Raw genomic sequence first — 11,660 nt, 5'->3', positions numbered from 1 at the left:
TTTTTTCTTAATCTTTGTTTTGTTTAAGATACTGTTTATTGTTTAACATTTATGAATTTTAAGCTGTCAAAATACAAAGTGTTCTCCTGATGACAAGCATACACTCCCATGCACGTGGGCACGGGCACACACACACACCGCAGGATGCAGAATCTAGACTATTGTAGTTGCTTTGTGAGTACCTGAAGATGTAAAAACAGAATTGACAATTTTATTAATTGCTTGTAGATAAATAAATTACTGAAAGGAAAAAAACGTGTGTGTGCAATGTGTAAAGAGAGGACAGGCTCCTTGATGTTCTGCACAGAGAGCAGAGTGTCCCGATGGACCAGGGAAGATCCCAGGCAGGAGCGCTTCTCCCACACGGGGTGCGACGGAGGAGGAGGCCAGGGGACACTCCCCAGCTGCAGCAGGGAGAAGGGCAGGACCAAGGAGGGGGCTCCCAGCCTCCATCCACAGGGGGAGGCGGTCCCACCCCTGGGCCTGCAGGGAGGCCAGGGAGGTGGCATCTGCTGAACCCAGTGGGGGGCAGTCCCGGGAATGGGGCAAAGTGCCCCCCTCTGCCCTCCAGGCCCCCATGGACTGCTGGTGCAGGGCAGCCCCCAGAGGGCCTAGAGAGCAGACAGGAGAGTCCGCCTCGGGCACAGGGCAGGCAGAAAAGGGTCCAGGAGCAATTTGGAGAAGGACGTACACTCATGATTCTATTTGATCTGAAGTGTGCCTGTGGGTATTATTTGCCTTCATTCGCAACCACATATGTAGTGAGTATCTCTACAGCTTCTATGATGTCTTAACCACTGTCCTGCGGCGTGTGGTGAGGTCCAAGGACCCGCAGGGCTTCCGTCTGAGTGGGGGGCAAGGCCAGGGAATCAAGAACAAGGGGACAAGGAATAGCAATCTCTGCTCTGCTGAGAATTCCGATAAGGTGACGACTACCGGGGTCAGGGGCCACAAACAGAGGGGACATTCAGGCTGAGATGAAGGTTGCAGGAGGTAGTCTGGGAGAGCAGGGGGCAGAATGTTCCAGGCAGTGAGCACAGGAGTATAAAGGCCGAGGCAGGGCTGTGCTGCCGGGGCTGGGGAAACAGGGCATAAGTGACAGGGAAGGGGGCAGGCAGCAGGGCCGCTGCCCAGAGCTCTCCCTAGTATAGGGTAGAGACGCCCGGGGCAGGTGTAGACCTAGAGACAGGGGGTGGTGGCTGGGCACGGGTGTGATGTGTGTTCTGCACAGATCTGCGTGGCTTTGGGGACAAGGGAACGAGGGGAGGGGGAGACGGGGCTGGATTCTGGGAGGAGGCTCACAGGGTCTTCACGGAGCCCTGGGGGCTGGCACTGGGGTGGTCATCATGGAGATGGAGGGGGAGGACAGATCGGGGCTGTGTTTGGGCAGTTGGGGGGTCAGAGGAGAGGCAGGAAGAAAGACCCACACCTTCTGTAAGATCGCTGTGTGTTGTCTGGGCGTCCTCAAGGAATTTTGGAAAAATCTCTGCGTGGGGCCCTGAGCAGAGTCAGCAAGGCATGGACCCACTGCACGCAGTGGGGAGCCCGCTTTCTGAGGAGTGCGGCGTGGAGCAGGTCTGTCCATCTGGGCTCCCGCCAGGTTTCCACCGTCCCCGATGGCCCTCCTGAGCAGGTGGTCTCACCTCCCAGCTGCTCCCACAACAGGGACCCCAGGGGCAGCTTCGGGAGGGGCTGGAGTGCAGGGGAGGATTTCCAAGGGGGCGCACGTCCTACCTGATGGAGCCGACGGTGCTACCAGTGGGAACCACGACAAATACTACATGTCCTCCCACAGAGTCCCAGGCAGCAGGAGAGAGAGGCTCGTGGACTGGAAGTGCCCCTGAAGGTGGCATGTGCCCTCATTGCTGGGCCACCCCAGCTCTCTAACTGTCCCTGCTGCAGGCTGGGGTGGGGTGGCAGGGCAGGGGGCTCTCCGGAGGAGGAGGTCTCTGAGCTGAATACTGATAGATGAGGAGGAGTTACCGATGGTGCTTTCACAGTTTAAAAGAGCATAGGAATCTCTTGGAGACCTTGTCACAGAAAGATTCAGATTCCTCAGGTCGTGGCGCTGAGACCCTGCACAGCCCCCATATGCTGTCTATGCTGGGAACAGATGTGGAACAGCAAGGATCCTTAGATGATGATGGGTTAGGAGTAGGGGAAGTTGGTTTGTGCAGGGGAATTTCTGGCAGAAGGCTCAGCACAGGCCAAACACAGGGCCAAAAACAACCTAGTCTGGGTGAGCAAGGCAAGTTTGTGCTGTTGGCTTTCTGGAGTCCAGGGGTGATTGGCTCGTAGGGGAATTCTACCAAACATTTAAAGAAAAATTAATACCTATTTTTCTGAAGCAGTTTCAAAAAATAGAAATGGAAGGAAAACTTCCAAACTCATTCTGTAAGGTCAGCATTACCTTGATCCCAAAATCAAAGACCCCAACAAAAAGAATTTCAGACCAATATCCCTGACGAAAATGGATGCAAATATTCTGGCCAAAATACTCACCAATAGGATCCAACAGTACATTAAAAGGATTATTCTCCAAGACGAATGGGATTTATTTCTGGGCTAGAAAGGTGGTTGAACATCTGCAAATCAATCAACCTAATACATCACATTAAGAAAATAAAGGACAAGAACCATATGATCCTCTAAAATTGATGCAGAAGAAATATTTGACAAAATACATCATTCTTTCTTGATTAAAACTCTTCACAGTATAGGGATAGAGGGAACATACCTCAATATCATAAAAGCCATATACAAAAACCCCACAGTGAATATTTCAATGGGGAAAAACTGAGAGCATTTCCCCTAAGGTCAGGAACACAACAGGGATGTCCACTCTCACCACTGCTGTTGAACATAGTACTAGAACTCCTAGCCTCAGCAATCAGACAACAATAAAAAAGGCATCCAAACTGACAAAGTAGAAGTCAAACTCTCACTCTTCACAAATGTCATGATACTCTATATGGAAAACCCAAAAGACTCCACCCCCAAATTCCTAGAACTCGTACATGGAATTCAGCAACGTGGCAGGATATAAAATCAGTGCACAGAAATCAGTTGCATTTCTATACACTAATAATGAGATAGAAGAAAGAGAAATTAAAGAATCTGTCAGATTTACAATTGCACCAAAACCCGTAAGATACCTAGGAATAAACCTAACCAAAGAGGGAAAGGATCTGTACTCAATAAACTACAGAACACTTATGAAAGAAATTAAGGAAGACACAAAGAATATGTTCACAGATTGGCAGAAGAAATATAGTTAAAATGTCTATGCTACCTAGAGCAATCTACACATTCAATGCAATCCCTATCAAAATACCATCCACATTTTTCACAGAGCTGGAACAAATAATCCTAAAATTTGTATGGAACCAGAAAAGACCCTGAATAGCCAGAGGAATGTTGAAAAAGAATATCAAAGCTGATGGCATCACAATTCTGAACTTCAAGCTCTATTACAAAGTTGTAATCATCAAGAAACTATGGTACTGGCAAAAAAAACAGACACAGATCAATAGAACAGAACAGAGAGCCCAGGAATGGACCCTCAACTCTATGGTCAACTAATCTTTGACAAAGCAGGAAAGAATATCTAATGGAAAAAAGACAAGCTCTTAAACAAAAGGTGTTGGGAAAATTGGACAGCCACATGTAGAAGAATGACACTGGACCATTTCCTTATACCATACCAAAATAGACTCAAAATGGATGAAAGATCTAAATGTGAGACAGGAATTCATCAAAATCCTAGTGGAGAACACAGCAGCAATCTCTTTGACTTCAACCATAGCAACTTCTTGCTAGACACATCTCCAAAGGCAAGGGAAACAAAAGCAAAAGTGAACTACTGGGACTTCATAAAAATAAAAAGCTTTGCACAGCAAAGGAAACAGTTGACAAAACCAAAAGACAACTGACAGAATGGGAGAAGATAAGCCCTATTTTCTTATCAGTTATAGGGCTAGTATCCAAAATCTATAATGAATATATCCAACGCTACACCCAAAGAACAAAGAATCCAATCAAGAAATGGGCAGAAGACATGAACAGATAATTCTCCAAAGAAGACATACAAATGGCCAACAGATGCATGAAAAAAATGCTCCACATCACTCAGCATCAGGGAAATACAAATCAAAACCACAACGAGATACTACCTCACCTCAGTCAGAATGGCTAAAATTAACAAGTCAGGAAATGACAGATGTTGGTGAGGATGTGTGTAAAGGGGAACCCTCTTACACTGTTGGTGGGAATGCAATCTGGTGCAACCCCTCTGGAAAACAGTATGGAGCTTCCTCAAACAGTTGAAAATAGAGCTACCCTATGACCCAGAAATTGCACTACTGGATATTTACCCCAAAGATACAAATACAGTGATCTGAAGGGGCACCTGCACCCCAATGTTCATAGCAGCAATGTCCACAATAGCCAAACTATGGAAAGAGCCCAAATGTCCATCAACAGTTGAATAGATAAAGAAATGTGGTATATATACACAATGGAATACTACTCAGCCATCAAAAAAATGAAATCTTGACATTTGCAAAGATGTGGATGGAACTAGAGGGTATTATGCAAAGTGAAATAAGTCAATCAGAAATAGAAATTATCATATGATCTCACTCATATGTGGAATTTAAGAAACAAAACAGAGGGTCATATGGGAAGAGAGGAAAAAATAAAAGAATACATAATCAGAGAGGGAGATAAACCATAAGAGACTCTTAATCTCAGGAAACAAACTGAGAGTCGCTGGAGGGGAGGGAGGTGTGGGGATGGGGTAACTGGGTGATGGGCATTAAGAAGGGTACATGATGTAATGAGCCCTGGGTATTCTATAAGACTGATGAATCAGTGAATTCTACTTCTGAAACTAATAATACATTATATGTTAATTAATTGAATTTAAATTTTTAAAAATGGTATAACTAAGTTAAGAATAAATTAAAGAATGAAAGAATCAGGTGTTAATTTAGGAAAGAGATTCAATGCCAAGTACTGACTATTGTTAACTATTTTCCATCTATAATTTTTATTCCTATAACCATATCCTGAGTTATCAGGCAAATAGAAACTTATTGAATAAAAAGTATAAGGTACCACATTTCTCAGAGGTCGTGGCCCACCCTCTTAAACAGAATATGCATTTGATTAATAAATAATAATTTAAGGATCTTTGTTAAAAAAATCAATGTATTTCCTCTACATCCAAAGCATGTTTTCTAAATCAGGAATTTCTTAAATCAAGGCTTTACAATATTTGACATTGGACAAAACAGGCAAATATGTCTAAGCTGGCATGGATGCCTGATTTCTGGGCCTGAGGACCCCACCCAGGACTTCAAATCACCCTTGGACCTCCTTTTGCAGCAGATCAAGTGCTTCAGTGTTCTCTGAGCAGATAGGAAAGGGAACGTTACCGTGGGTGATCATCAGATAGGCATCTGAAACTATTGTGTCTTAGACTCTCACTCCATTCTCTCCCTTTTGAGGCTAACTCCAATTATTAATCTACAAAGACTTACTGAACACTATGGCCGACTTGACTTTTCTTACCACGACACATATGCAAAACGAGTCGTTTCCGTAAGTTTCAAAATGTTTGTTGGGAGTGACAGTTAAGTCAGCATTTATTTTAAATTTCATCCCCTCCCCTCCCCTCCCCACAACTTCCCTTGAGATAAGTCCCTTCTGCTGCCCAGTGAAGAATCAAGCGCCTGGCATGGTAATTGAGGAGAAATCTACCAATGAATTTTCTTGACTGATTTTTGTCATTTAAAGTAGAGCTCCAAGAAATTTGTGTGGGGTAAGCACTGCTGTTTTACAAACAGAGATGTTGAATAAAGATAGATTCTCTTAGCTCACCAGACATAGTAGCTTAATAAATGCTCAAGATTGTCTCTTATGCTAAATGCTAAATTCACATTTCCCTCTTCTACATGCACATTAGTTTAGAAGAATGAATCCCAAAGACGAAACAAATGTACTTCCCTGAGTGGTAAGAATCAATAGTCATTCTACTACATTCAAATGCCTGTTTGGCCATTTTTATTTGATATGCAAAGATCAATATTAATATCTCATAAACACATGTGATTCTGTACCCAGTGGCATTTATTTTCAGTATGAAGAGCATGCTTCTGCAAAAAGCTGGTATGTTCATGCATAAACTCATCCTGACAGCTGCATCTAACCTCTCCCCTAACCTTGAAATCTGCAGATGCCCCTCCATCCCAGTGTGCTCCGCTGGAAGGTCCTTTAATACTGCAGATGAGTGGAGTAAGAGAATGACTGGAAATGCTCAAGAGTGCCAGGCAAATAGTTTTGTGCTACCTTAATAGCTGGAAGACAAGTAGCTCATGTACAATTCTTTGGTTACATCAACGAAGTGTAACTCGAAGGTCCATTGACTATTGTGCTTTCAGGAGACACAGAAAAGGGAGAGGGACTTTTTAAAATAATAAATGCAAGTTGTGTGTAAATAATATAGTAAGTACATTTTTAAATGAAGGGACTAAAAGCCAGCACCAGGACCTTCTCAATAATAGAGTGATGATATTAGCTTACACTTTCAGCCCTTTGCATTCGTTGTGGACTCACTCTCACTCTCACAACAACCATATGGGGACAGGACAGGCTTTATTATCCACAAACATAGAAGAAAAATTTGGGGTTTCAGATATATAAAATGATGTCTGTGGTCATAATGTTAGTAAGCCATTGTGCAGGAGCCCTTAAGTCCTGATGTTTTCCTTTAGGTAGGGATCTGAGATAGGCAGCCCTGGGGGAATTCCTTCTTCCCCTCTCCCTCCTAAGTATAACTTTGCTCAATCACAGTTCATTAACACCAAGTAGTGTTTAAAAAGGCCAACCTGGCCAGTAGAAAGAGGAAAGATGCCATCAACAGTCCCACCTGGACTGAGAATACACAGACTGGGAGATATTCAGAGTTATCAGAAACCGGAGGAGTCAGTAGGTAGGAAATGCAAAGACTGACAGTGTGGCCATATGATATAATGAGGGGCTGGAGAAGGCAGTCCACCAATAAATAACCAGAGTGGTGATTGTTAGGTGAAAACAAAGGTTGAAACGCTATGGATGGGTCTCACATTTTACTGCGGTGAGGTGAGGATTTTGTGATGGCTGTTGCTATTGGACCAGCCACATCTCCAATGCAGAAAAGACAGGGACACATCTGGCTCGTGGGATCACAGATGGTTCTATTGACCTCACTGTACATCCTGGGAAGAGGCTGACAGCACACGCCCAGCTTAGGGAAGCACACTCTTCCAGAAGCTTATGTAGAGAAGTGCATCTCTAAACACCATCAGGATCGAGTCACCTGGACCCACTCTGGGAGGGTAAATCAGCACTCAGACACAATGACCATGCTCCCTTTCTTAGAAGGGAGTTTTGCCAAGCCTTGGAAGCCACCCAAACCTTCCTCAGGGAAGTAGGGCTTATGGGAGAAGTTGTCCAAAACTGGGGATGTGAACCCCCTTGGGGGCTGGAAGCCAGTTCTCATGTTAGGGTGCAGGCACATTTGGGGAGGTGGTGTATGGAAATGATCACATCACAAAAGCTGTGACCCTAAGAAGTTAAGTAAAAGAGAAAGAGAAACCACCCGTGGGTGAAGTTGGCACTGAGGGGGTGGGGTGGTCTGCTCTTGCAGATCCAGGAGGCCCACACTGTGGAAGTCACCTTCCTTGACCCTTTTCACCAGAAGGTATTGTTCCCATTTTCATGACCTGCTGCTTACAGCTCTGCCTGTTTCCCATCCAGTCCACCACTGACCACCTTCTCTTTTGACTGGGGCTGCCTGTAATGGACCCAGAACATCCACTTAGCACTTAGCACATGCTCAGTAAATAGTTCTGGTCTGTTGTTTTCTGTTTCCTTGAGAAGAAGGAATGGTTTTTTGTTGTTGTTGTTGTTTTATTATGTTATGTTAATCACCATACATTACATCATTAGTTGTTGATGTAGTGTTCCATGGTTCATTGTTTGAGTATAACACCCAGTGCTCCATGCAGTACGTGCCCTCTTTAATACCCATCACCAGGCTAACCCATCCCCCCACTCCCTTCCCCTCTAGAACCCTCAGTTTGTTTCTCAGAGTCCATAGTCTCTCTCCCTCCAATTTCCCCCCTTCATTCTTCCCCTCCTGCTATCTTCTTCTTTTTTATTTTTAACATATAATGTATTATTTGCTTCAGAGCTACAGATCCCTGATTCAACAGTCTTGCACACTTCACAGCACTCACCATAGCACCTACCCTCCCTAATGTCTGTCACCCAGCCACCCCATCCCTCCCACCCCCCACCACTCCAGCAACCCTCAGTTTGTTTCCTGAGATTAAGAATTCCTCATATCAGTGAGGTCATAGGATACATGTCTTTCTCTGATTGACTTATTTTGCTCAGCATAATACCCTCCAGTTTCATCCACGTCATTGCAAATGGCAAGATTTCATTCTTTTTGATGGTTGCATAATATTCCATTGTATATATATACCACATAAGAAGAAATGTTTTTAATCCTTCTTCCTTGCCCGTAGTAGGCAGAATCATCCCAAATAGAATCTTCTAGCAATCATTCCTGCCTATAATTTGCAGAACTGATCTTGAAACAGAGCCTAATCAAAACATAAACATGGGCATGTCCTTTGCCTTCTTCCCTTTGTTTGTTAATCTCCTAGCTAACATTATTGACCAGCCTACTGATGGAGACACAGGTGACAAGCGCATTTACGTGGACATGGCAACAGCTCTTGGTTATCCAGAGAATCTCCTAAAAGACACCATCATTAACCAGATGTTTTTCTCTTCCATCTTAGGACCAAGAAGGAAATGACAAAACAAGATGATACATCACATTTTGGTTAAATATGGGTTTTCTGCCATTACTGTTTTAGCTGTGGGTTCCAGAGCATGGTAGACACACACAATTTCTATTAAAGTTGGCAAGGGAAATATTTATATTTTTGTACTGGAAAAAATTATACTTTATGAATATTTCATATATATGGATTGAAAATGTGGCAGATATCTTTAATCTCACCAAATACCCCTGAGCCCATCTGTAATTCCCAGCCTCCCTTGCATTCACATTGGAGTCATGTGACTAGCTTCCAGCCGACAGGACTGGCCACAGAGGCCTGATCACAGCCTTCTCTTAACTACCACAGTGACCCTAGAGGCAGAGCAGTAGCATAGAGAAGGTCTGCCTGAACCACAGTAGTCTTTCCGGAAAGTGAGAAGCAAACTTTCATCATGTGAAGCCACCAAGACCTGTTACCATGGCATAATCTACCTTCCTGACTAGTCCCCCCTGCCTTCTGAGTGAAAGCCAGATTCTCAAGGGTCACAAGCACTATGCAAGATATCCTGAGGGAGCAAGTATATTGTACTGAAACACTGAAGGCCTTCCTTCTTTCATTACCTTTATTTATTTATTTATTTTTTAAGTAGGCTCCATGCCCAGGATAGAGCCCAATGCAGGGCTTGAACTCATGACCCCAGGATCAAGACCTGTAGTGGACACCAAGAGTAGGGTGCTTAACTGACCGAGCCACCCAGGCACGCCGCTTTCATTACTTTAATCCCATATATCACACCGTACTGCATTTATACATAGACAGCTAGGTGAAGACAGGGACTATATTATCTCATTTAAACTAAATTCTCCCTGACAAAATGAGTGACTGTCTTCAAAACCAATCTTAAAAAGAAAAAAAGATACTAAAAATGCAATCACAAGAGAACCACAGCACGATGACAGCTAACATGTCTATTCCTGGTATGACCTCTTTGTCACCCCATTACAAGATAAAAACAATGACAGCCTAATCCAAGTTGAGATGAAAACCATTGGGAAAAAAATCAATGTTATCAAGAAGGCTACTTGAATGTATTCCTGTATTTAACAAATATTTATTGAGCGCCCTCTCTAAGTCATACACAGTCTAGGTATAACAGGGACAAAACAGTGCTACTCTCACAGAGAGACAACAAGCATGTATATAAAGCACTAAGTGAGAGACACGGTATAGGGAAAATAGAGTAGGGGGGATGGGAGAGTCTGGGGAATGGTTATGTGTATAGGTATGGGGCTGGGGGAGGCCCCTCTGCCAAGGAGACAGGTGAGCAGACCCTAAGGGAAGTGAGGAAGTTATCTTACAAAGGAAAAGATCAGTTACAAAGGCTGGGGGTAGAAGCTTGCTTCACTCAATTTGGGAGACCTGTCAGTTGGGGAGAAGTGAGTGAGAAGGGAAAGGGAGGGGGACGCTGAGGTCCAAGCATCGGGGCAGATGAGGGTGAAGGTCATATGGGGTCTGTAAGGACTTGTGCTTTTTACCCTGAACAGGATGAGAGGCACCAGGCTGTGACAGGGTGTGTTTTTAAATGATCCTCTGGCTGAATGGGGCGCCTGGGTGGCTCACTTGGTTAAGCAGCTGACTATTGATTTCCGCTCAGGTCATGATCATGGTTCTGGGAAGGAGCCCCATGTCTGGCTCTGCGCTCAGCAGGGAGTCTGCTCCAGGATTATCTCTCCCTCTGCCCCATCCCTGTCCCCTCTCAAATAAATAAATAAAACTTTAAAAATTAAAAAAAATATGATCCTCTGGCTAAAAATTGACAAAGGGGAGTGGGGATGGAAGCAGAGAGACCAAACAGGAGTCACTGGATTTGCAACATGGATATAAATCTACTTTTCTTTAATAGTGCCACTCATCTAAGTGTATAATTGAGCCTTGAGCTGGTAATTATTAATGCCATCACAATCAGCAAAACACTTAAAAACTAAAAATCTAAGACAGTTAAATACCAGAACTTAAAGGCAGCTGCCTAATTTTTTCTTCATTGTGTTTAAAGTTACTGGATACCCAGTACCTCAAAAATCCCACTAAGATTAATGATAATTATTTAGAAGTTCCTTTGAAGTCTCAGTAGCAAAACCCTCATTAAGGAAATACTCATTCATCCTCTCGAGGAAAAAATGGCTACACTGATACACAAGAACCAATATATATCAACAAATTAAACCACTTTCCTTTGCCAGCAGACCTGGGAGGGACTTAGGAACATCACTAAATTGTAAAGATAAAAGTGTTAGAATAAATTATGTGATGGGGAATATTAGTTATATAGTTGGGTGAGAGCACAGACATTTCCAATACCTCAGCTTATGTATCTGCTAGATTCTATTCCAGTAAGGAGATGTAGGATAAATGACATTTTTTTTTTATGAATCACCAACTGAAAGATTTATTGGGGAAGATATTTTTGTAAGAGCAATTTTTTTTTTTTTTTTTAATAAAAACGTCTGCGGAGAAACAGTGTGGTGGAGCCCCTGATGGAGAGACTGCCTTGACCAGAATTGTAATAACAATACGTAGGTGAGGATTACGGAGGTAGCTGAAAATTCACCCGTGAAATTCAGGCACTGCAGTCTTCAAAATCGAGCTACAGGGCGCCTGGGTGGCTCAGATGGTTAAGGGTCTGCCTTCGGCTCAGGTCATGATCCCAGGGTCCTGGGATTGAGTCCCGCATCAGGCTCCCTGCTCAGTGCAGAGCCTGCTTCTCCCTTTCCCTCTGCCATTCCCTCTGCTTGTGCTCTTCTGTCTATCTCTCTGTCAAAT

This window comes from Eumetopias jubatus, unplaced genomic scaffold (genome assembly GCF_037043125.1).
Source record: "Eumetopias jubatus isolate StellerSeaLion01/CBP00866 unplaced genomic scaffold, mEumJub1_p1.0 scaffold_78, whole genome shotgun sequence".
NCBI lineage: Eukaryota > Metazoa > Chordata > Mammalia > Carnivora > Otariidae > Eumetopias > Eumetopias jubatus.
This window is presented reverse-complemented; position numbering follows the sequence as displayed.